This window comes from Nicrophorus vespilloides, unplaced genomic scaffold (assembly GCF_001412225.1).
Source record: "Nicrophorus vespilloides isolate i.1.1-1 unplaced genomic scaffold, Nicve_v1.0, whole genome shotgun sequence".
NCBI lineage: Eukaryota > Metazoa > Arthropoda > Insecta > Coleoptera > Silphidae > Nicrophorus > Nicrophorus vespilloides.
Window position 1 is genome coordinate 366750 of NW_017095778.1, and position 24932 is coordinate 391681.

General features: G+C 27.6%; 1 protein-coding gene across 6 annotated transcripts in view; it reads right to left on the minus strand.

Moving 5' to 3' along the window:
* Positions 1-24932, minus strand: part of LOC108563598 (putative polypeptide N-acetylgalactosaminyltransferase 9) — a 189873-nt gene that overhangs the window by 86133 nt on the left and 78808 nt on the right. For 4 of the 6 annotated variants that reach the window (XM_017922368.1, XM_017922342.1, XM_017922327.1 and 1 more), the window contains one exon: positions 15394-15450. The gene's annotated coding sequence lies outside the window, so the exon portion shown is untranslated. Of the gene's footprint in view, positions 1-11227; positions 11421-15104; positions 15315-15393; positions 15451-24932 lie in introns of those variants that run through there. The other 2 variants (XM_017922350.1, XM_017922355.1) reach the window with 2 other exon arrangements.

Genomic DNA, 24932 nt, shown 5'->3' on the forward strand with positions numbered 1-24932 from the left:
AACACATAATTATTGATACTTCCAACATCAATATAGCATTTTTCATTAGAGACACCAACAAATTTACTTGGTAAAGTTATTATGTAACTTCAGAAGATGCAATTATTGATACTATCTACACGAATATTGTATTTTCCAGTTACAGCAATATATTAAATTGGTGCAGATCATAAGTAACTTATGAACTGAAGACGCAATTATTGATACTACCAATATAAATATTCGTGTTTCCTCTAGATACATCAAAAAATTGGAACAGTTTCCAAATAATTTTAGAATTAAGAAGTTAATACAATCAACTTCAATATTTTTTTCACAAGATAAATTTAAAAAATAAATAAGTACACAGTTCTCAATAAAATTGAGGATAAATTTGGATTTATCACAAAATGCACTAATAAATTAAGTTGATATAGTTCTCAACTTTTTAATTGAAGCAATTTTAACTGAACTAATTGAAGACGCAATAACTTGATACTACCAACAGTAATGTTGGATTTTCTGCTAGTTGTATTTACAAATTCAAATTAAGTTGAATACAGTATTTTGCCATAACTTATATTTGACAAATACGTCTAACTCCATGAAATTCTTGAACAAATTGATAGAACAAGATATTAGGAAGTGTCACTTAATATGTAACCACCTTCATTTATTACAAAACTTCTAAATTCAATTATTTTCATAATTTTGAAGTTTCTGATGTATACAAAAGTTATATTTGGTACGTACTTCCCTCCCGCTACTAAACTTCTTCTATAAATTGATGAGACATGTACTTCTGAAGTTATTTAGCTAAGAACGAAGTCAATTTTATATAATCCCAAGTATATAAATAAATTCATTATTTTATACGAATTACTAAAAACAAGTAAAGTTGTAATTAAAAATTTCAGTTTAATAGAATTTACAAATTTATTTAATCTTTTTATCTAATTATTGCATTTTATTTCAAATTTACTTTATTTAATTAATAAATTTTGTCATCAATCACCACAAAAAATGTTCCACAACTACATTTTGTTTAAAAACAAAAATAATTGACTACATAAAATAACCTTCGGATAATTGTAGACAATGGCATATGCATTGTAGCAAAAATCGAATACAAGAGCGAACAGAAGAAAAAAAAATTGTATACGACATTGAAAAGCGAACTAACCTTCCGTGGAAGTAACATAGCTTTGACCTTTCCGCGAGTATCCAAGCTGGTTCAAAAGACCCGTTAGCACCAAATGCATTGGTTCATACATTCAAGCCGTAATTGGAAGATGAAAGATGGCAGAGCAAAAAAAAATGTTACTTTCAAAGGAACATTTTCAATACGAAATTGAGTTTAAAATCAATATAGAATTTTAATGAATGCACATTTTTTTTTAAATCCTCATTGAAAAAAATGTAAACTTTATAATTATTGATTAAATAAATATTGAAATAAATGTTGTGTAAATATAAAAGAAAATATCCAATTTATTTTTATTATAAATGCTCAAAAAATAATAACAGCACAAATTTAAATATTTAAAATACGTTTGACGGGTCATTTTGACCCGAAATACTTTTTAATTAGTGCACTAGAAAATACTAAAATATGGGTCACTCTGACCCATCGGCAGTATTTACGGGTAAACAGACCAGTGGAATTGAGATTTGTGATCATCTATCTAATTAATAGTTATTTATGATGTATTATAAATTCAATAAATTTTAACCGAAATGCACAATTCAATTTAACTATTTCATGACAGATAATTTAGTGGATTTATTCTTAAAATAAATTATTTAGCATTCGGTCTAAATTTAAATATTTAAGCGAATCCACGGCGACGTCTAACAAAATATATTTCACTCAATTAGTCTACGCTTGAATATTTATCTTTATAAACGAATACTCTAATTACTTTAATTATGCACAAATTCAATAAATTGAATATATAAATTACATTTAATAGCAGCAGCAATTATACGAATTCGCTGCAAATTTCGTCACGAAATTTCTAAAACTAGTAGAAAATGCAACTTTCCATGTTAAGGTAAAAATATATAAATAGACAGAAACAAAGCTTGAATTTGAAACGAAGTAACAGAATTAGCGCAATTTTCTTGGGATTAAGAAGATTCAAAGTAATTCCGAACTTAATTAGGTTCAAAAACTTTGCTCGATTTGATTTCCACGTTGGATTCACACACACGCCATCAATTTGCATAATTCCTTCACTTTCTCGTCTTTTTTTGAACCGAATAAATAATAATACTATAAAGATTTCAAAAACAAAACTAATAAAAGCCGAAAAAGTGTGTAATCTTCGCTTGCATTACGTAACTAATTGGGATTGAAGGAGCGATGATCCACATCATGAGATTAACCGTGAGAAATGCCGTTTTTTTTATTGTATAACGATCGTTTCATTAACAAGTCCGCATTGTTATTTAAATATGGTAAAACGAAAATGCTTTTGTGTTTGTGCGTGGTGAGGAGGGAATTCGCAATTAGCTTGATTATTGCCCGTACACATTAGACATCATAATGCCATCTGGAGTGGCGGAGTTCTGCAGTTGTGAAGGCACGCACCGTGGAGAAAATTCCTTGGTTTGTTTCATACTCAATTAGATTCGCTTTTGAACGGAATTCCTAGACTATTGTGCGAGGAATGCTTCGTTTCTTGTGTATACTGCGCCTCCTCTCATGTTCATCCTAAAGGTCTAGTCTTTTGTTGAAAAGAAGTAATACCTACTAACTAACAGCCATAAAGTAGCTACGAAGGTATAATTGGAATTAATACGTTAGTGGAAGGTAATTTAAGGCATTGAACTTTACTGTACATCGACGTGTTAATCGTGACCCTAATGAAATGTATGTGTGAAAATCCGAACAGAACTTTTACGACTTTAAATCTTTCGGTTTACATAGAATAATTTCATATTCAAACTCATGCTGCAACAAATTCCGATAAGTAACTTCCTCTTTTAATTCACACGATAACAGCAATTTTTATTAGAATTACAGTTTACAAACAATATTTTACATTCAATTCCAGAAAAGTTTATTTTATCTGTTAAAGTTTCACATTAACTCTGTTTAATTTGAAAAGAAACAATGTATAAAAGAAAACTAGTTTCAATAAAGATTTCAACGTAGAAAATATTTGTTATGAAAATGACTACATTTAAGTACGTTGAAAACTTATCTAATTAGTAAGAGCTGAGTAACTGAGATTATGTAAAAACTATAATACGGTTTGAAACGTTCGAAACAAACTATTTTTTTTTAAATAAATTCTAATAAAACAAAACTATTATTTTATATACAAAAATTATCAGTTTATATTAATCAAATCTATTTTGTGCGGTTTATTTCTATTCTATTTAATTCCTCGATTAGTCTTGTATAATGTCGAAACTGATTAACCGTACTATACGAGGTATTTCTAAATATATATAAAATGAAAAAAGTTCTTCTAATGAAAAAAAAAGTGTCGTTATTTCAAATTAAGAAAGATGAGAAATTGAGTAGAAATCATATTTCTTATTTGGTCTTCAAATGTCAAGGATGTAGTATTTTACACCAATATATTAACTATACAATGTGTAGTGCAGACAAGAAGACCTCGGTCTATAACCTTTTCCGCTGGTATTTCTATATATTAAAGTAAGTAAAAAAAAACTAATAATATAATAGGATGAATTGACAATTTTCGTTATTATTAAAGTAAATATATTTTATTTATATTTAATATAAAAAATTAAAAATATTTATTAATAAATCAATATTTTAAACTATTTTCATATATTTATGTTTCCAAGAAATCGTTTTAAAATCATATAAATCGAAGTAAATAATTAATGAAAAAATGTGTGTTCTTATGATAGGAAGTTAGTTGATAGATCAAAAACAATTGGTAGGTGCTGTGAATGTACAATCATCTGCATTGTTGATTTGATTGTCGAATTTCTTCTTCTTGCGGCATTCTGATATTACATGACCTTTCATTTTACAGTAGAGGCAATTCAAGTTGAATCTTTTCTCAGATGTCTTTGGTTTCTCATCGTTTGTTATGATCTTTTTCTTAGAAATTCCTTGAAAGCTGCGATTGTTTGAGTGAAATCCTCCAGAGATGTTCTGAGTCTTTTGTCTTCTGGCGTCACTTTCCTCCAAGATTTTGATTTTTAATTCATCAGCTGTAGGCAGGTTGTCGCGTGATTCGATTGCACATCTGAAATTCTCGAACGAGTCCGGTAAACTGTTCAAAAGCATTATGGTTTGTAAGTCTCCATCTAATTCGACGTCCATAGTTTTCAACTTGTCGATTGCATCGAAAAAGGATGAAATGTGTTCTCGTATTTTGTCTCCTTCGTTCATCTTCTGCCGTACAAGCTGTTTCAGTAAGAATGTCTTTCGAGCGGGTTCCTTCGAGGTATAAATGGATTCGAGCTTTTCCCAAATTTCTCGTGCGGTTGAACAATCCTTAATGTGTTTCAATTCAGATGGACTTATGCATAATATGAGATCTGATTTTGCCTTGCGATCTTGCCTCGTCCAATCGTCCAGAGCGATCTGATCTGCTTGGGTTTCTTCATTAATTTCCGGTTTCGGCTTTTCGCCGCATACGTATTCCCACATGTCGTTTTTTATTAGATGAGCTTCTACCTGCATCCTCCATGTATCGTAGTTTTCCTTGTTCAGATTCTCGATATGTAAACCGTTGAGGATGTTGTCAGACATGATGAATGTATTTTTGCTGATCGATTGTTGTATTAACACTTGTATCGATGTTCACCGATTATTCACTTTTTGAGGTTAAGCACGCTTCGTGTCTATCATCAGATTTTTCCACTGAATCTAGTTGTCTTTCTTTATCGATCCTGGGCCCATAACCTGTTGTTATGATATATAGTTTGTTGATAGAAAAACAACAACTTGACTCTTATGTATTAACTCTGATCATATGACCACATGTGACACTCACTGTAGACTTGAACATTTGCACTATTACTACTGAACGTGTGTACGTCCGCGTGTGTTGTTGGTTGCAGCAATACGAATTAAATAACCGTTCTTACAATGAGTTTGAAATTCATGATTTCAACAAAAATAATATTTTTAAAGCCTGTATTTCTTTAAAAAAAATCGAAAAAAAAGTAAGTGAGTCTTAAGAATCAAAGTACAAACCATAAAAATGAGTACACATTATAAAAATCGTCTATTTTCGAAGGTATAGAAACTTTTATTAATACTTATAGAAAATTACATTCAAATTACAAAATAAATTAACTTTTCAGAAGTTGATTAACTAATTCATAGCTTTGTTTTATATTGTATCCAATAAATGTGTATAAATAAAAATAATCCTATGAATATTTAAAACTACACAATACATCCCAATTTTCTTGTATTAAAGTTATTAGTAGTGAATAGAAACTAAATATTATAGATTTTATTTTGATTATTTATCACAATATTTTTTGTTATGATAGGAAATTTATCGGTAAAGAAAGAACAACTATTATCTTATGTATTAATTGTATTAACTGTATAAACTCTTTGAACATGTGACATTGTCGGTCGACTTGAACAATATTAATTAACAGCAATACGTTCTATAATGTAACTATAAAATATTGGATGAAGTCAAAAGTTCTGAGCGTTTTGTCCCATACATCGAGCTTCTTCTTGAGACCGGCCTTATGCAAATGGTTCCAAACGGTTTTCTGGCTAATCATCAGTTCATAGACAATGGCTCTCATCTTCGATGTCCATATTTCCAGAACGGAAGCGTTGAGATCAATGCTTTGTCAATACATTATCGAATATGTATTGACAACACACATTTTTTTGGCCGCCTACTCTGCTTCTCCCCTTGATCATAGTAATATAAAGCCGAGTACACACTACACTACACGTCACGTTCCAAATTTTCATATAATGATGTTGGTGTATCAACTTAACACAATTAGTAATAATTTCAAAATTACCAAGAAATTTAACTGTATGATTATGATTACCTAAATTCACTAAAGACGATAAATTTATTAAAATCAACGATGCTAACATGTAAACGAACGTAAAGCAATAAATGTTACTATACTCAGTTTTTTGTAGTTACTTGTAAAAGTATAAATAGTTTGGTTTTATTAACGGAATAAAAACTTTAAAGAAGTTCTAAGTACATTAAGAACTGTGTTTACTGTAAATAAATGTAGTATTAGGTACAAATACAAGTAGTTTCAATTTAAAAGTAACAGAGAATGAAAAATAGTTAAGTTGTACGTATATCTCGATTTACTAAATGAATAGTGTAGGTAAATAATACTATGGAAAAGAAAAATCTAAGTTTTCAATATATATTGATGTGAATATATCTGTAAAGAAATGTAGACTTTGATATCATGACACGGATTTCAATGCGTTCTCATTAGTTTATATAAATCAGATCAGATGTATTGGAAACGATGCAGATTGAGAGAAAAAAAAAATAAATAAATAAACGCAAGAAACTTGTGCGCTCGTTGCTAAATAATTTATATAATTACGCAGAAACTCATTACCCGCCAATAAAAGCACGTTGGGTTTAGTGAATTGCTCTGAATCTCGTCCGCATCTCTCGTAATTGGTGAGTTACTTTTACAGCTGGTTGCGTCAGTTGCTACCATCTCGCTCCTCCAATTAATTGTAAAGCGAAACAAGAAATAAATAAATGAAAAGAGAAGAGAATATATAAAAGTGTTACAATCGGTTCGTTTCCATAACGCATGTTGTATTCGTATAGGAAGAGCTAATCGGAGTGTTTGTTAGCAAATACACTTTCGAGTATTTGGGTTGATTGCAGCATCATCCTTTACCAACTCTCTCTTAACCATACATTCATCAATCCATCCATCTCGTTCTCTTTAACGTAAGCATACGCTTCTATTCCAGTACATTCTCCAACGATTGCAAATTCGCTGCATTCGATTCCATGAATCAACTGTTTATAGGATTTTGTATGTGGACTTTTAGTCCTGACATCTTGCTCTAATTGCGAGCGACGAAATTTATATTTTCTTTGTTTCGAAACGGTTTAAAAGCAAATAATCCCTATTATTAGTAACATTAAAATAAATAAAATCTACTTTCGCTGCAAAGATTTCTTATTTTGATTCGTGTGATTCCGTACACATTTTCAAAGCCTGAGAGCCGAATACTAATTACATTCGCATCTTCTCATATATATATCTTTTTCTTCTTTAAATAAATACAAATCAGTCGTACGTCCCAATTACATACATTATTTCCAAACTTTTATTTATATTCACAATATTTTTTTTGTTGCCACAAAAGTGAAACTAAACATGAATTTATTACACTACATCCGCACGGAATGTGGGAAGATTACGACTTCTAATCGAATAATAAAAATACGTCCATTTCCTAATCTAAATTTAGATATAAAAATTAAATATTGAAAATGAAATTTTATGAAAAAAATATCAAATGTTAATATTTTTTTGTATTAACTAAAACATTTTTTTTTTTGTTCTTAATATTAGTATAAATGTATGAATATAGAAGAAAACTATAGAATATTTCTGATATAAAAAAAATCTCGTCCATAGAAATAAAAGACTTTTTTATGACTTTATTGAAATATGCGATAAATCAATGATTTAAAATATTATACATTTCACGTTAATATATAATAATGTAAAAACTACCATTTTTTTTAATTATGTAATTGTATCACCAAAATCAGTAATCTCCAACGACGCAATTTTTTTGAGGGTCATAAAAAATTGCACGATTCTTTTGATACGCATTCAATATGAGTTTGAGACCAATTAAAGCATATAAAAATAATTCACTTTTCAAAATATATCAACTCCTTATTAAGATTTCGAATTATTCAATGATTTGAAATATTTTTTTTTTGTTTTTTCTTTAATAGATTAATTTGAATTAACAATATAATAGAAATAAATTGAGAAAAACTAAAATAACTTCAATCAATATCAAACAATTAATTACATAATACTACATATTTTCTTAGTACTTCAAGTATGTATGTAATATAGGTATAAACATCATTGAAATCGGATCATGTTGTATGTGATGCACGAATTTGGCTTTAAAATAATCAGAGGTGTCAAACTGATGGCCCGCGGGCCGAATTTGGCCCCCAGTGCAATTTTTCATATCCGAATACATACAATACATTTCAATTATATATATCTTATATAGTATGAGAAAATATCAACTATATTAAGATTTCGAATTATTTAATGATTTAAAATAATAGTTTTTTCTTTAATAGATTTAAATTAACAATATAATAGAAACAAATTGAGAAAAACTAAAATAAGTTCAATCAATATCAAAGACATAATACTAGAATTATTCTTAGTACTTCAAGTATGAAGTAAATGTAGGTACAAAGATAATTAAAATCGGCTCATGTTGTATGTGCTGTAAGCATTCGGCTTTAATATGATCAGAGGGAGTTATGTGAACAAAAGGGGACAAAACACACGTATAAATTAAACAATAATAATGTCGAACGTGCGTATGAAGAGCGCACATTATGTAAGCCGACGGAATGAAATCCTCGCACAATAAATAATAAACACCACCCCTGCTGTTTAGGCTTTTACTACCTGTATGAAATACTCAATACGGTAGAGAACAATGGGACATTCACATCAAAGGTCAATTTATTTTTCGTTTCTCTGCGTATTCTCGTCATGAAATTTAATTAGCCTTTGACGATTCCCATTTTCATTCTCTCAGTAACATTAGTTTTCAATGTATTTTTTTTTACAGGATTTCAGTAGTTGTTTCTTTTTTATTGCTTAATTTGTTTTGAATATTTGTATATGGATTGCACAATAAATTTCTGCTTCGGTCAACTTGAAAACGAGAAAAATAAAATGTAAATTTATAACATTAATAAAAATTAGTTTTCGAAGCTTATGAATTTGATTTTTTTCATTATATAATGATATAAATATTTTTATTAATAAAATTTGTTTAAAAATTGTTGAATTTCTAAATGAATATATTTAAAAAAAAAGATATAAATATTTTTTCTTAGTTTCAAATTTTGCATTTTATCTTTATATTATATGTTGTCCCAGTAATTTAAATTTTTCGCCTTTTTTTTGGTGGCTGGTCTAAACATTTCATATATGTACCTTCTATTAATCTTATGATTATTAAATATGGAATGCTGCAAAAAAATAAAAAGCGTAATTATTGTGAAAAAATCACATAAAATGCAAATTTATAACATTCATAGAAATTAATTTAAACAAAAATAAGAAAGATTTACATTGAAAAATCATTAAGTTTTTATTAATTATTTTATTTATTTACAAATCTTCCATTATTTCTCATTAGTATTATAAAAATGTAAATAGAACAAAATTTGAAAAATGTTCATTATATAAATGATATAAATATATTTTCTTAGTTTCAAAGTTTGGATTTTTTCCTTATATTATAAGGTAAAATTTAAATTTGGCGCCTTTTTTGTATAAGGTGGATAACAATTTAAAATAGGTAAATTTTGTAAATTTATAAATCTTGCGAAATTTTCGGACAAAATAATTCGATTCTAAACAATAAGTCACCCATGAATCCATATTTCAAAAGCACATTATATCAAATTTTCGCATCTACAAGATCTAACATTTCAAGAATTCAATCAAACGTACTAAAAATATTAAAACTTTTCGAATAAACAATGTTAAATCTGTTGATCTTTTTGGTGCACACAATATATTGATATAATTTAAAAGTAGATCAAAATATAGGAAACAAAATTTTAAATGAAAGTAAACGTTGTGTATAAATAAGACTACGCAGATGATGTAAACATTCTTAGTAACCTAATAAAGATGCTCTGCAACGTCTTTTGTAGCAAAAACTACTTTAAACATAGATTTTCTCAAAACAAGGAAATTCCATTTTAAGTAAATGAATATATAGTAATGCGTACTAATTATTTCTTCTTAAATTTATGATTTATGAAAAAAAATCATAATTTTATAATAATATATTCAATTCCAGATACGCACTAGACCAGTTCGGAAAGAAAACAAAAGTAACGAGAACAAGGTCGAAACATTTGCACAAACATTTCACTAAGGTTTTTCCCAAACATTTTCACCAGAAATTGAAAAAAAAAACATAATTTATTCCAATGAAATTTTATAGAATTAATTGTAAATAAAATATTGAAAGAAAACACAACGATTTTCATAATTATCACATAATCATCATAATTCATAAATCTAAGATTTTCTTATTTATAAAATTTTATTTTATATACAAAAACATTACTTTTTAGTGAAAATTTTAAAGAAATTAAAAACTTATGTTTTTTTTTAAACAATTTATGTATCTGCATATATTTTTTTTATAATTATATATTTTGAATTAAATTTTAATGAAACATTGTTTAAAATAATAAATATTAAATCAATTTTAACAAACACAATTATTTTCAACAATGTTCATGAACCGCAGCGCGAGTAAATAATATTTAAATAAAAAAAATAAACGTACATAACAATTATTACCACATGTATGCTTTTTGGTGGAATAGTTCTAGGTTGAATTGCATATTGATTTTAAATAAACGTAATTGTAATTGTACACAAATTGCTCTGAAACATTCATTTAATCACTGTAATTAATTTAATTAGTATAATAGAATAATTAAATAGTGTAGAAAAATATATTAAATAAATTACTTTAAAATTATTTTATTTAAACTTATTTTACTGATTTTTTTTTCTTTTAAAATCTATTCAGTGCTTCAGAAGTTATTGTTTATAAATAATTGTATATTGTTTATAAATAAAACAGGAATATTTCAATATAAATTTAGCAATGTTTGAGTTAAATACAATTTGATTTCTAAGATATTTGTGAAATTTTTAATATGAACATTTGTTCTTTAAAATCCATTCAATGATTTAGAAGTTATCGTATATCAGTATAAATTAGCAATATTTTTGTTAAATATATTTGGATTTCAATGATATTTGTGAAATATTTATAGCGAATGAATTGTAAATTTGTAAAAATCAATTATTTGAAAATGTAAAAATTGTGATTATTTGAATACAAATTTAGCAGTGCTTTAATAATATTAACCACATACGTGACATGTGATTGGAATTCTTGATTTTGCGGTCGATAACCTGTGGAGTTAATTATTTTTTTTGTGTGCAATTATCATTGATTTACCTTAGATTGAGTTGTGAGAATGTTGTCGAGTTGTAGAATATTACAAATAATAAAAGCATGTGAATGTGTAACACTTTGAGAAGAGAATCACTTGCGTGTATTAACAGAGAAACATACACTTGAACAATTGTTTTTTTTAACGTAACGTATCACTGGGATTACGAGGCGTCCGCGCCGATTCCGAACCAAAAACTGGACATTATCTAATAAATATTGTAAGAGCGTGTGCATGCGAGAAAACCTCGACGAACAGGTTGTGTGACGTCAAATGAACACAGCAGGCAGGGTCACGGCTTCTTCCACGGACAGCTTGGATTCTTGTGGTATAGACTTCGTTGGAAGCGAGCGAAAGAAGCGACCGACGCGCCGAAGAAGAAACAGTTATCCCACCAAATACACGAAATCAATCCGTCTGCAAATTTTATTTATCGGTTTTAAATAAGAAAACAATGAGGAGCGTTTCACTTGGCTCGTTTTTCTTCATTCCTTTCCTTTCCTTCCGTCCTTCCTTCCTCGGACGCTCAGGCAATAAAATAAGTGGAAAGGAAAATAGAAAATGCACGTTTCTGATCGGATGGTTTTCAATTGCATTCCCGAGTGCATGGAGTAGGTTGTGGAAGGTGGGAGGAGGAGGAAGGCCAGGAAACTCGGATGGATATATATTTATACCGATGCATTTATATACCCAAATGCAGAATGAAACCAACGACCGATGAAATTACTTTATCGACTGAGCGCAAGGAGGGAACGAGGAATAGTTTAATTTATTGGCATCCGCTTTTCCAGCGGAAATTCACAAATCGTGGAGACGATTACCCGGCGAGAGGTGTTGACCCCGCGATACATCATGTCCCAAATGCGAATGCGAGGTGATCAGGACCCGTCGATGAAAAGAATTACCATTCCGTTCCATTCCCCTTCAACCTGATACTTTTTCCTTCAACTTATTGGTATTCAGCCGTGAAAATCCATCAATAATTCATTCAACAATAGTAAGTTATTTTGTAACTCTTTTTCTTGAAAAAAAAAATAACAACTATAGACTTTGACAAATTTTATTTATTTTTTGTTTTAATCCTCTTTGTAGCCAATAAATTTATATTATTACTATATTTAATCTTCATTTTCCTATACTAATCATTAATAAAAAAAAAACAAATAACTAGTATTTAGACTTTCAGTTTAAAGAGTTTCTCTTGTTTCTTAATTTAGTTACTTAAATATTCTTGTTAAAGAAGTACACATTTCTAATCATTAAGTAAAATATATATTTGAAAACTTTCTTTTATAAAAATATAATTACTTATAGGTTAGTTTATCATTAGTTATGTAATAATTGTTGTAATAAACATTATTAATGTCGTTTTCATTATTTTATTTATAAATTCTATTTAAATATGATACAAAAAAATATTTATTTTTCATACATAGAAAATTTTAGCAACTTTTTGCGTTTCATTACAACTATAAATGTACACATTTCTTATTGCCGTGATTCACATTTTTTATATTAACTTATTTAATTTGAATATTTATAATCTATAAATCTTGTTGATGAAGTACAAATTTCTAATCGTTAAGTAAAGTATATGTTTGGAAACTTTCTTCTCTAATTTATCATTACTTATAAGTAATTTTATTAATTATTTTATTTACAAATTCTGTATGGATAAAGAATGATGATAAATAAATTTATTTCTTTTTTTTTACAAAATATTACCGAATATTTAGGTTTATTTACTATATAGATTTATAAAAATTGAATATTTTATTTATTTAATTAATTGGAATATTGATTAAAAGTATTTTTTGTTCTTTTTGGATTATAAATAAATCTAGTCTTGTTTAAGTTTATTTATAGTTATATTTGCTATTATTTAGCAAAACCTCATTGTAGAAATAAAAATTATGAATGAATATTTTTTTCGAATTTTACGAAATATTAGTTTATTTACATAGAACATAAAGAAAACTACATTGTACACTTATGTAAACTCTTCATAAATTAAACCAGTAAAAATAACTTGATTTATATTTTTTGAGTTTCACAATTTTTCAAATAATATATTTTTTTTAATGTGATTATAGTATTTCACTACATATTTTTTGGAAGCATTGGATATAATATAAATTTTATTATATGAAGTAAAATTTTTAGTTATGATTAATTAATATAAATTAATTTAAAGGTTTAATTTATCTTTTTATTTCATATGAAAAATATTATAAACTAATGTAATAATATTAATATAAATACAAATACAAATAAACTGTTAATTGTAAAGTAACGTTTGGTTGCATAATAAATTGAATGTGGTAATGTGGTAAATATTATTATTGTAGAAGAAAGTACGAAGAATGTGTATAGAAAATGTTACGGAGTGTTGTGACCTGTGTGTTATGTGCGTACAATAAGCAAATAAATTATGCATGTAAAGAGGAAACAATGGTACCACACTATAACCTCACATGCACAAATAAATATGGAATAACTGGATGAAAAGAACAAGAAAATCTTGTTCGATGCACTTTTTCCAGAACAAAAATGTGTATAGTTATTATATAAAACGATGTTCAAACATGATCGGAACAGTAGGTGAAAAACGAGGAACTGGTGAAAAACTGTTAGCAATTGTCAATGACAAAACGAATTGACAGCTGTCACCAAGTGTCAAAAGTTAAGAACTGGTTGAAAACTGTTAGCAATTGTCAATGACAAAACGAATTGACAGCTGTCAGCAAGCGTCAAAAGTTAGGAGCTGATGAAAAACTGTTAGCAATTGTCAATCACAAAATGAATTGATAGCTGTCACCATGTGTCAAAAGTTAAGAGCTGGTGAAAAACTGTTAGCAATTGTTAATAACAAAACGAAATGACAGCTGTCACTGAGCGTCAAAATTTAAGACCTGGTGAAAAACTGTTAGCAATTCTTATTGACATAACGAAATGACAGCTGTCACCATGTATGAAAAGCAAAAAATGGTGAAAAACTGTTAGCAATTGGATCGCAGTACAACTACTAAGAAATGTATTAAGTCGCTAGGCAAAAAGGTTCAGAAATGCTGCTTTATAACAATCTTCTAACTATAAAATTAAATATTTGCACATTCTTACATTTTAGTATTAAATCATATATTTGAAACCTTAGTATGACAGAAAAAGGGTTTTAATTTTTAAAACCAACCCTAGTTAAATATATAAGTGAAACGACTAAGCAAATTATTAATTACTCAGAATAGACAATTGTATGTATGAGAACAAACTAAGAGTCAAGCGTTGTGAGATGATTTAATCCAGTGATTCTGGCAATAGCAGCATCCATGATCTATTGTTTGCACCGATTTGCAGCGCACGAATTTATGTAATCCGAAGAGATGGATCTGGTCTGGCCCTTCTTATGGGAAATTAAGAGATCCCAGGCCGAAGCCGAAACTTCCCCGCACATACAGATGTAGTCTGCAGGGGGGTGTATTTCGCTCAGCCAGCAAAAACTTTTTAAATAAAACTTATATAATAATATGACGAACGGAAAAAGGGATGTGGGATGTGTGTATGTGTGCGAACGCGAGGATTGGGAAAGTTGCTGATTCCGAAAGTTCCGAACGTCGGGTCCGATAACTTTTCCATTCAATTAATAATTGAAATTATGGAAATATCCGGAATCCCGGTGTGCACCCGGTTATACGTAGAAACCTAGTAATATTCGAGTAATAATTGCACGGCAAACACTATTGAATTTACCCGTTTGCTGATTACGCGAAATTAACACGAAAGTTTTATTGTATTCAGATTATAGCCAATCGCGATTGGAAGGTATGGTATATAACGTTGAAAATGATTGCTTTTCAATGATTTCTTAGATCATTATTTATTTACTTTGTGGAATTGCAGACTATCCAAGCTGAAGCGTCAAAGATTATTGGACAACGATGCAGCCACCAAATTATGTAAGAGGATGCTTTCATCGGGGGATGTTAAATGTTTCAAGGAATAGAGAGAGCATATCGTGTTGGGTCGATGGCATTCCTCGCACGCTCCTGGGTATTATATTGATATAATGTAACCTCTCCAGAACCACTGCAATCTCTATCAACGAAAATATCACAAAAATGTTTACTTCCTGAAATTCACTTCATCCTGTACACTTTTAAGAATCGATATTTACCTTATCTATTCTTCAGTTGTAATCGAACCTTTCCGCAAATCCACATTGATTGGATTCCTGAAAATAAATAAATTATACATATTAATCAAATTGTATCCTTAACAAGATTAGTAGTTGTCCTTAAGTTGTCATTAGTGAATCAAATTTTACGCTTAAGAATTGTCATAACTTTAAGTTGTCATTAGTCAATCAAATGTTGTCCTTACTAACTGTCACAAAATTTGTGGTAACTTTAAGTTTATAAATCAATCAAATTTTATGTCATAAGATTTGTAATAACTTTAAATTGTCAGTCACTCTATAAAATTTCATCCTTAGAAACTGTCAGATTATTTAAATTTGGCAATCATTAATCAAATTTTATTCTCAGAAAGTGTCACAATAAGAAACTTTAAGTTGTCATTAGTCAATAAAATTTTATACTTTGCAACGATCATAAGATTTGTAGTAACTTTACGTTGTCACTCATCAATTATATTTTATCCTTAGCACTTGTCACAATATTTATAGTAATTTTAAGTTGTCATTTATCAATAAAATTTCATCTTTAGCAACTGTCAAAACAAGTTTAGTAACTTTAAGTTGTCATTAGTTAATAAAATAGATTTGTAGTAACTTTATGTCTTCATTCGTCAATTATATTTTATCCTTAGCATCTGTCATAATAGTTATAGTAATTTAAGTTGTCATTTATCAATAACATTTCATATTTAATAACTGTCAAAAGTTATGTAGTAGCTTTAAGTTATCATTTGTGAATCAAATTTTATCTTTAGTTACTATCACAAGATTTGTAGTAACTTTAAGATATTTCAACAATGAAATTTTATACTAAACCACTGTTATTAGATTTTAGTAACTTGAAGTTGTCATTCATCAATCTAAGTTTATCCTTAGCAACTGTCAAATGATTTGTACTAACTTTAAGTTATCTTTAGTACTTTAAAGTTAATATTTAGTAACTGTACCAAGATTTATAGTAACTTTAAGGTAATTTATCAATGAATTTTTATACTAAACAGATGTCCTTAGACATAGTAAATTCGAAGTTGTCTTTAAGATATCATTAGTCAAATGACAATTCCAGTTATAAGATTTGTAGCAACTTAAATTGAAAACTTTAAGTTTTCATTAGATATTTATCCTTAGCAACTATCACAATACTTGTAGCAACTGTAAGTTGACTGTAGTTATTAAAGCAGAGAATAAACAAAATATATGATAACTTGTATTTTGTAAATTAGGTAGTATTATAATACAATAAAAACTTTCAGAAACAAACACAAATGAATAAAAACTAAGTTGAGTAACTTGCGTTACTTTTGGTTACATAATCTTTTTTGTCTGTCTAATTATCTAACAACGAAATGCACGTTCATAAGTGAAAATGTAAATATTAAATGGTTTTTTTTGAAGTTCAAACAGATTATTGGCAATTTGTAGGCAACAGTGCTCATCGTTTTCATTTTTAAAATACTTTTGATTGCTTACGCAAATACAGCTGTAAAGAGGTGTGAATGTATTCAGTAAATATTGGGGGCAAAAACGGCTCCGGGTTTCTTCTATTTAATTTGTGCGTGAAACGTTGTATTATAGTTGTAATATGAAGCAATGTATTGATTATTTCTAACTAATAAAAACGTACACAATTATCCGAGGGCTACGAACCTTGAACCATACATAAATAATAACTTTTGTAAGGGCGGTATGAAAATTTTGTGTTAATAAATAAATAAATAAATATTGTAATAATATTGTTATTTAATTACGCATAAATAACTTATAAGATTTGTAACAACTATAAATTACTATTAATCAATAAAATTTTATTTGTCTATAGTTACAGATTTATTCTTTTTAGTTGTTTTTTATGTATATTTTTTTTATTAATTTTTTTTGAGCTTTATGAATTTTTATTCTTAAACTTTATGAATGAACATAAAATATATATTAGTGAATTGCAGATGATTTTTGTTTGGTTTTTATTTTATAAAATGTTGTGTTTATGTAAAGTTTAAATTTTGATTTCAAAATGTATGGAAATATGAGTAAATGTTATTTTATTACACATAAAATGTATAATTTCCGTATGAATTCTTTTTCTTAATAGCATTTGCTCCATTTAACATATTTCTTCTATGCTTACCAGATGACTAAACACCTGTAGAAAGTGTAATTGATCGTTTGAAAAACATTATTACCATCAAGTAATTACACTCACTTCAGTTAATATTTCAAATTCAATTAGCATATTTACATCTGTTGTAAACAATTATTTTCGTTAAGAATGATTTTATTTATTTAATTACACAATAATTATCTACTATATTTCAGTTCAGATTTTTCATTATTAAATATTAAAAAAAAATGAAACTTTCATATTATTTACTTAATTTTCAATTGAAAGTTTGTAAATTAAAGTAGAAATTTCGTTCTCAAAATCAACTTTCAATCAATTATGTAAAATTATTAAAAAAATTTAAACTTTTATAAACATTATTTCAAAATTAGAATTTGTGCGAAGAAAAAGTAAAATTTACAAATTGAATGACGAAATTAGTTCTTATTAATTTATAACTTATTAATAAATCCTAAACTTTTACAAAAAAAAAAAACACTTTTCAACTGATTTTTTTTGTAATGAATGTACAAATAAAAAAATTTATGTTAATTAAAATTATGTAATTATATATTGAATTTTCGTGATAAAAAGTTAAGTTTGAGAATCAAAGAGATAATCAAAGTTTTTTCAAAGAAAATTAATTGTTCTATTTGTAATTGTTACATTTTTGTAATGCAAAGAAAGTTTGAATTCAATGATGATTTAATCAATTATCGAAAACAATATGAATATTATATAATTTAAAAATTAATAAGGAAATCAAATTTTTTGTTATGAAAATCAAATTTGATATTGTGTTTGAATATTATATAAAATAATTAGTATTTTCTTAATTAAATTTATGTAATTTTATATTGAATTTTTGTCATCAAAAGTTAAGTTTTATACTGAAAAGAAAGTTTGAATTCAATAATGATTTCATCAATTATCAAAATCAATATGAATATTATATAATAAATCTGTCAATTCTGCTGAATTTTAGTAAAGTTTGAAATTCAATTTTCTAAATCAAAGTTTGTTGGATATTGAGCTTGTGCATTTGCAGGTGGACAAATGATGTATGTTAATGTTAAAGCACGAAGCGGAAGTTCATTAGCTTCCAAACACAGCACTCGGCATCTCCAGCGGCGGTTTGTGCAGCAAACGCAAATGCTACTACTACCATTATCACTATCATCATCACCAAAAACCTTTCATACCACTTTTCCAAATAGCAGCCATCACCACTTTAATCGCCTGCCTCTCCAGAGCCGATTATTGAATTTCGACAATCGCCCTGCGTATCGATATGTAAATGCTAATGCACATGAAATTAACGATAAATCATTTTCAGGGTCGAGGGTGGGTGGCGCGCACATAAAGGACGGGGATCGCTATAAATTTGCCTAAATAAACCTAGAATATTTAGTCCCATAAATTTCCTATATGGTCAATTTGGTAAATCTAATTTAATTCGCCGATTCACTCCGAATGGATTCTCATTCCCATACGAATTCACCTCCATAATTTTAATTAAACTATCCTTATTATATAATATTGATGATAGTCATTTCTTATTTAACTTCACCAAAATTTAATAATATCATTAGTAGCAAATAATTGTCTATACAAAGTTGACTCTTATTTCTGCATAATAATTTTTGATAGATTTATAACGTTTTCAATTATAATCTCTGAAATATTACAATCTAGGATTTTTTTTTAAGATCTTTATACTATTGTCTTATAAACTAAAATTGATTTGATTTTCACTAAGAATTTTAAGTCTTATAATAAATAATAATAAGGGATTTTGATAATCATTCAAAAAAATTTCAGCAATTTTCCAAATATTATATCTATTTTCATTAAATTTAATCAAAATTTGTTTTCTAATTTTGCGAAAATTATTAATAAAATTTAATATGAAAAAAAAAATAAAAGTATATATTTTACAGATAGATTAAATTAACAAAATGACAAATTTAATAAAAGTATTATGAAATTGTTTACATAAATTTAATAAAATTGTTGTTTCTTTCCGTAAATTTATGGTAACGTATTCAAAAAATCCATTTAATCATTCTGCATTACATTACGTGAGAACGAGTAATTTATATTACGCGACAAAAAGAAAAAATTAGATTCGCATCTATGTAATTTCTTGTTTTATTTAATTTTTTTTGTTCATTATTTGCAAACGGTTTTTTTTTCTTAAATAGTGATTTGAACTATAAATTCAGGCAAAAAATAAAATTAGTCCGATTTGTAAATTCGCATCAATGTAATTTTTTGTTTGTTCATTATTTGTAAACGATTTTTTTAAATATGTATACAGATTCAATCAGTCCGGATTCATTATGGTGCGTACACTTAAGTCTCTTTTTGGCCGGTTTCAAATAGTCCGACAGAAACAATTACCCGCACTATTTGAGGTATTTATATAATCAAAATGTGTACCATTTCATAATAGTTATGAGTCTTTCATGAACGAAAGTTTATGTGAAAAAGAGAGAACATTGATGAAAAATGTGAAACAAAGAGATTTGTCTCTTTTTGTGCGTTTTATTTTATTTTATTTAGTTCCTCAATTAATCCGGTTTCAAACAGTCCGGCTGAACCGGTTATCCGCATTATTTGAGGTATTAATGTACTCATAATATGTACCATTTCATAATAGTTTTTTCATGAACGAATGTTTATGTGAAAAAGAGAGAAAATTGATGAAAAATGTGAAATAAAGAGGTTGGTCTCTTTTTGTGCGGTTTATTTCTATTTTATTTAGTTCCTCGATTAATCTGGTTTCAAACAGTCCGGCTGAACCGGTTATCCGCATTATTGTAATGTGTACCATTTCATAATAGTTTTGAGTCTTTCATGAACCAATGTTTATGTGAAAAAGAGATAAAATTGATAAAAAATGTAAAAATATGGGATTGGTCTCTTTTTGTTAATCCGGTTTCAAACAGTCCGACCGCATAGTTATGAATCTTTCATGCATGAATGTTTATGTGAAAAGTAGAGAAAATTGATAAAAAATGGAAATAATGAGTGGACTTTTTTCTGCGGTTTAATTTAATTAAAATAAATAGTTTCTCGATTAATCCGGTTTCAAACAGTCCGGTTCAACCGATTAATCGATGTACTCAAATGAATGTGTTATTAAACATGACCATTTTAATGTTTGTGAGAAAAGGAAGGAATTGCAAATTTTAGTACAATTTTTAATGAATAATTCGCAAAACTGTGTGTTTTTAAATCGTATTTTGATATATGAATACTAAAAATGTGTAATCGTTTGTGATCATTGGATAATAATAGTTTGGTTGTTTTCTATGAATGAATGTTCGTGTGAAAAGCGGAGGAAATGGATTAAAAACGGATATGGATGAGAACGACGGAAGATATTGATTACGCTAATTAATGTCACTGCGAAGGGAATCGGTCGGATCCGAGGATGCAGTTCAGTAAATTAACGCTGGATTATCCAAATCAAATGCAAGATGGATCGTTTCCATTGTAAACCGCAAACACAAGATTAATTTAACAACAAAAAAACAATCATTTGTGCATAGCATAATGTATTGATTCATCCAAATTATATACTGTGAAACCTCGGTTGACGAACACAATTCGCTTAAATTAAAAGCTGTTTGAAAACTGAGGTTTATACTACAAATTGTCATTAATATTTATTATATAGACAATGTCAAGAAAATAGTTTGAAAAAATATAAAGTATTGTAAACGTGGTACGATTTATACATTTACAACGTTTTTCATTCCATATAAAAATCTCTTATTTCAATATTATCAACATTTTTTTATACTTATTCTATAAGAAATTCTAAGAAAAATGTTCAATTTTCAAATAACCATTTTCAAAAATTGTTATATAAAAAAAATATATGTAAACTGAAATAATAACATAAGATATATTATAGCAATTATTTACAGTGTACGAAATTCCAATTTTCATGAAATAGAATTATGAAAAAGCATGGAAAATTAGCAATTAACTAATAGCACTTTTTCCAAGAAATAATAAAGAATTACATTAAATAATTGAATTAGAGAAATGTGTGTGACCTGTTATCAATTATACGAATTGAGTTATGATAATGGTTAAACTTCATCAAAAAATGACATATTTACAAAGAAAACCGCAATGTTTTAATGAAAATTTATTGAAAATATGACTTTATATGGTAATTAATTGTAATTATATAAGTATATGAAAATTTAGATTTTCATTAAAACAACATTATGCACGTTGACGTAAACAACCTCATTAAGAGGTATTTTTAGAGAGATGTGTTTTTAATTATCCTATAAGGTGTTATGATTACACATCATTCTTATACATGTTATTTTTTAATAATTAATTATGCTTTTATAATCGAGATATGACAACATGAAATAATTTAAATAATTTTGATTAAGTAATTATAATATTTATTACTTGTAGTTGAGGATAGAAATTTAATTCAATTAAATTAAGTAAAAAAACGTATTTAAAAATTGTTTTATAACAAATTAATTAGTAACTATAACAACTATCATAACATTTGACATACTTAAATACAAAGATAATACCATAGCAACCACAAGATGTCCTTGATATTGAATGTAAGATTCATAAGCAGAACAACAACAAAAAATAAACTTAGCATAAATATAAATATTATTATAAAACTGAAAAAGCTACTGGTTAGTTAATATTGGTTGGATGTAGAATGAAAAATTGGGATGATAAAGTATGGTACTAAACTACAATCGGTTCGGAAATGCGTTTGGAAATTAATCGGAATAAATGTAATTTTAATATCGACGCATTGGCCGTTGCATCTGCATTCATTTATTTATTAATAACTCATTTTCTATCGGGCAACCATCAATTAGAGCGATATGCGTGGATGGAAATAACTGTATCCAACTAATTTCGCTAATTTATCAATGATGTCGAATTTCGTTGGAAAATTGAATTACACAAAATTCAATAATTTCATAGATAAAAATCAAAAGTGGAAAATAATATAAGTAATTTTGAAGTTATTGTAAATGTGCCAATTAATTTTAATAAATTGTTTTATTGGTAAGAAATTTTGAAGTGCAGAAAATTTGTAAAAGAGAAAATTGTCGAAAACTTATTTTCTATTATTCTATAATTCATTGCCTGTAATTTATCAGTGGATGTATTTGAAAATGGAATTCCTAAAATGTAAAAGATTAGTAAAAAAAAATCTGTAGAAAGTAAGTATGAAAAGAGAAAATTAAACGAGAAATCATGGGAAAACTGTAATCATAAAGTAGTTAAAATATGCTAATTTATATAATTTATCAATTGATGACCTATTCCGCAGTCGAAAAATGTATTTTATTCTCGGAAAATGAAATTTCCAATTTCTATAATTTGTCATTTGGTGACGTATTCTATTAATATATTTCATTGTCGAAAAATGAAATTTTCTAATTTATAAAATTTATCATTTGATGTTATGCTTTATAAAGTGATTGATCAATTGATATAATACTTCATTATCGAATAACTGATTTGATATGTCGGAAAATTGTCTTCCAATGTTGTATTTACATAATTCATTGTCGGAAAATGTATTTTTTTAATTTATAAAATTTTTCATTTGATGGTGTACTTTATTGTTAAAAGGTAACTAAAGTGATTGATCTATTGATCTCCTACTTCATTATCGAAAAACTGTATTTCATTGTCGGAAAATGATATGTCTAATTTTATCATTTATCGATTGCTTACATATTCTATTGATGTATTTCGTTGTTGGAAAATTGACTTATTTCATTGTCGTAAAATGGAAAGTATGAATTCCTAAACTGAATTTGGGAAAAAAACTAAAAAGTGTGATTATGCAAATTACACTAATTTATCAATTAATGTCGAATTTCGAATTCAATAACTTCATGAATTAATTTAAATAGATTGAACTAAATAAATTTATAAATTATATAGTTAGAACTATCTCTAATTTTCGTTATCGAAAAACTGTATTTCATGGTTGGAAAATGGAATTTTTACTTTTTATCATTTATCAATTGCTTACATACCATATTGACGTAATTCCTCGTAAAAAATATATCAAATTCTTACAGGTAAATAAAAACTCGTGTAGAGAGCAAGGATGAAACGGAAAAATAAAAATTGGTAATCCTCGCGGCCTGTAAATGGCGCACGGGCATATTGGAACACGGCAAATCCATTTTCTCCGTCGCGTTTATTGGCGTAAAGATCGGAAAACCTATTCTCTTTTAATAGAGCGTCGCGGCGGCAGCGGCGTCGTGCCAACGAATCGCTTTGCATATGAATAAAACATATTTAGGAAATGTACATACATACATCATCCGGCTCGGTTTACGTTCCGAATCAAATGCCCTTTTAAATTCAATCCCGCAAAAGCAATATAATGTAAACATATATACAAATGGCAAAGGATTGAGTGAGTGAGAGAAAACAGCATTTATGTACGCAAATGCTTCGCTCTTTGCCACAGCATAAATTTCGCAAACATCCAAAGATTCGACAAAAACGAAATGGTTAAGATCGATTTCAACACATTTATTAATCTAATAGTGAATAAATAATGAATAAAGAAACAAATGTACATAGAATCAACTAGTGAGTACACACCTACAATTTTTATATAGTCTTAACCCGTAACTAATACTAACAATGAAATAAAATACAAGTACTACCTTTGGGTCAAAATGACCCATTTAGAACTCCTACTGAAAAGTGCACTAAAAAAAACTAGAACAACCAGATGATCAACCCCCACAATTAAATTATTATAGAATGCAAATAAAAACAAATATCAAGTGGGTCATTCTGACCCGTCGGTAGTACTTAAGTGTTAAAATAGAAAACAATATTTCTTTTACTTGAACGAATCCCAAATGTATGTATAAATCTGCATACAAAACTTGCAAATCACAACTTTACACGTTGAATAAAGAAACAAATGTACATAGAATCAACTAGTAAGTACACACCTACAATTCTTACACAGTCTTAACCCGTAACTACTACTAACAATGAAATAAAACACAAGCACTACCTGTGGGTCAAAATGACCCGTTTTGAACTCCTACTGAAAAGTGCACTAGAAAAAACTAGAACAACCAGAAGATCAACCCCCACAATTAAATTATTATAGAATGCAAATAAAAACAAATATCAAGTGGGTCATTCTGACCCGTCGGTAGTACTTAAGTGTTAAAATAGAAAACAATATTACTTTTACTAGAACGAATCCCAAATGTAGTATAAATCTGCATACAAAACTTGCAAATTACAACTTTACACGTTGAATAAAGAAACGAATGTACATAGAATCAACTAGTGAGTACACACCTACAATTCTTACACAGTCTTAACCCGTAACTACTACTAACAATGAAATAAAACA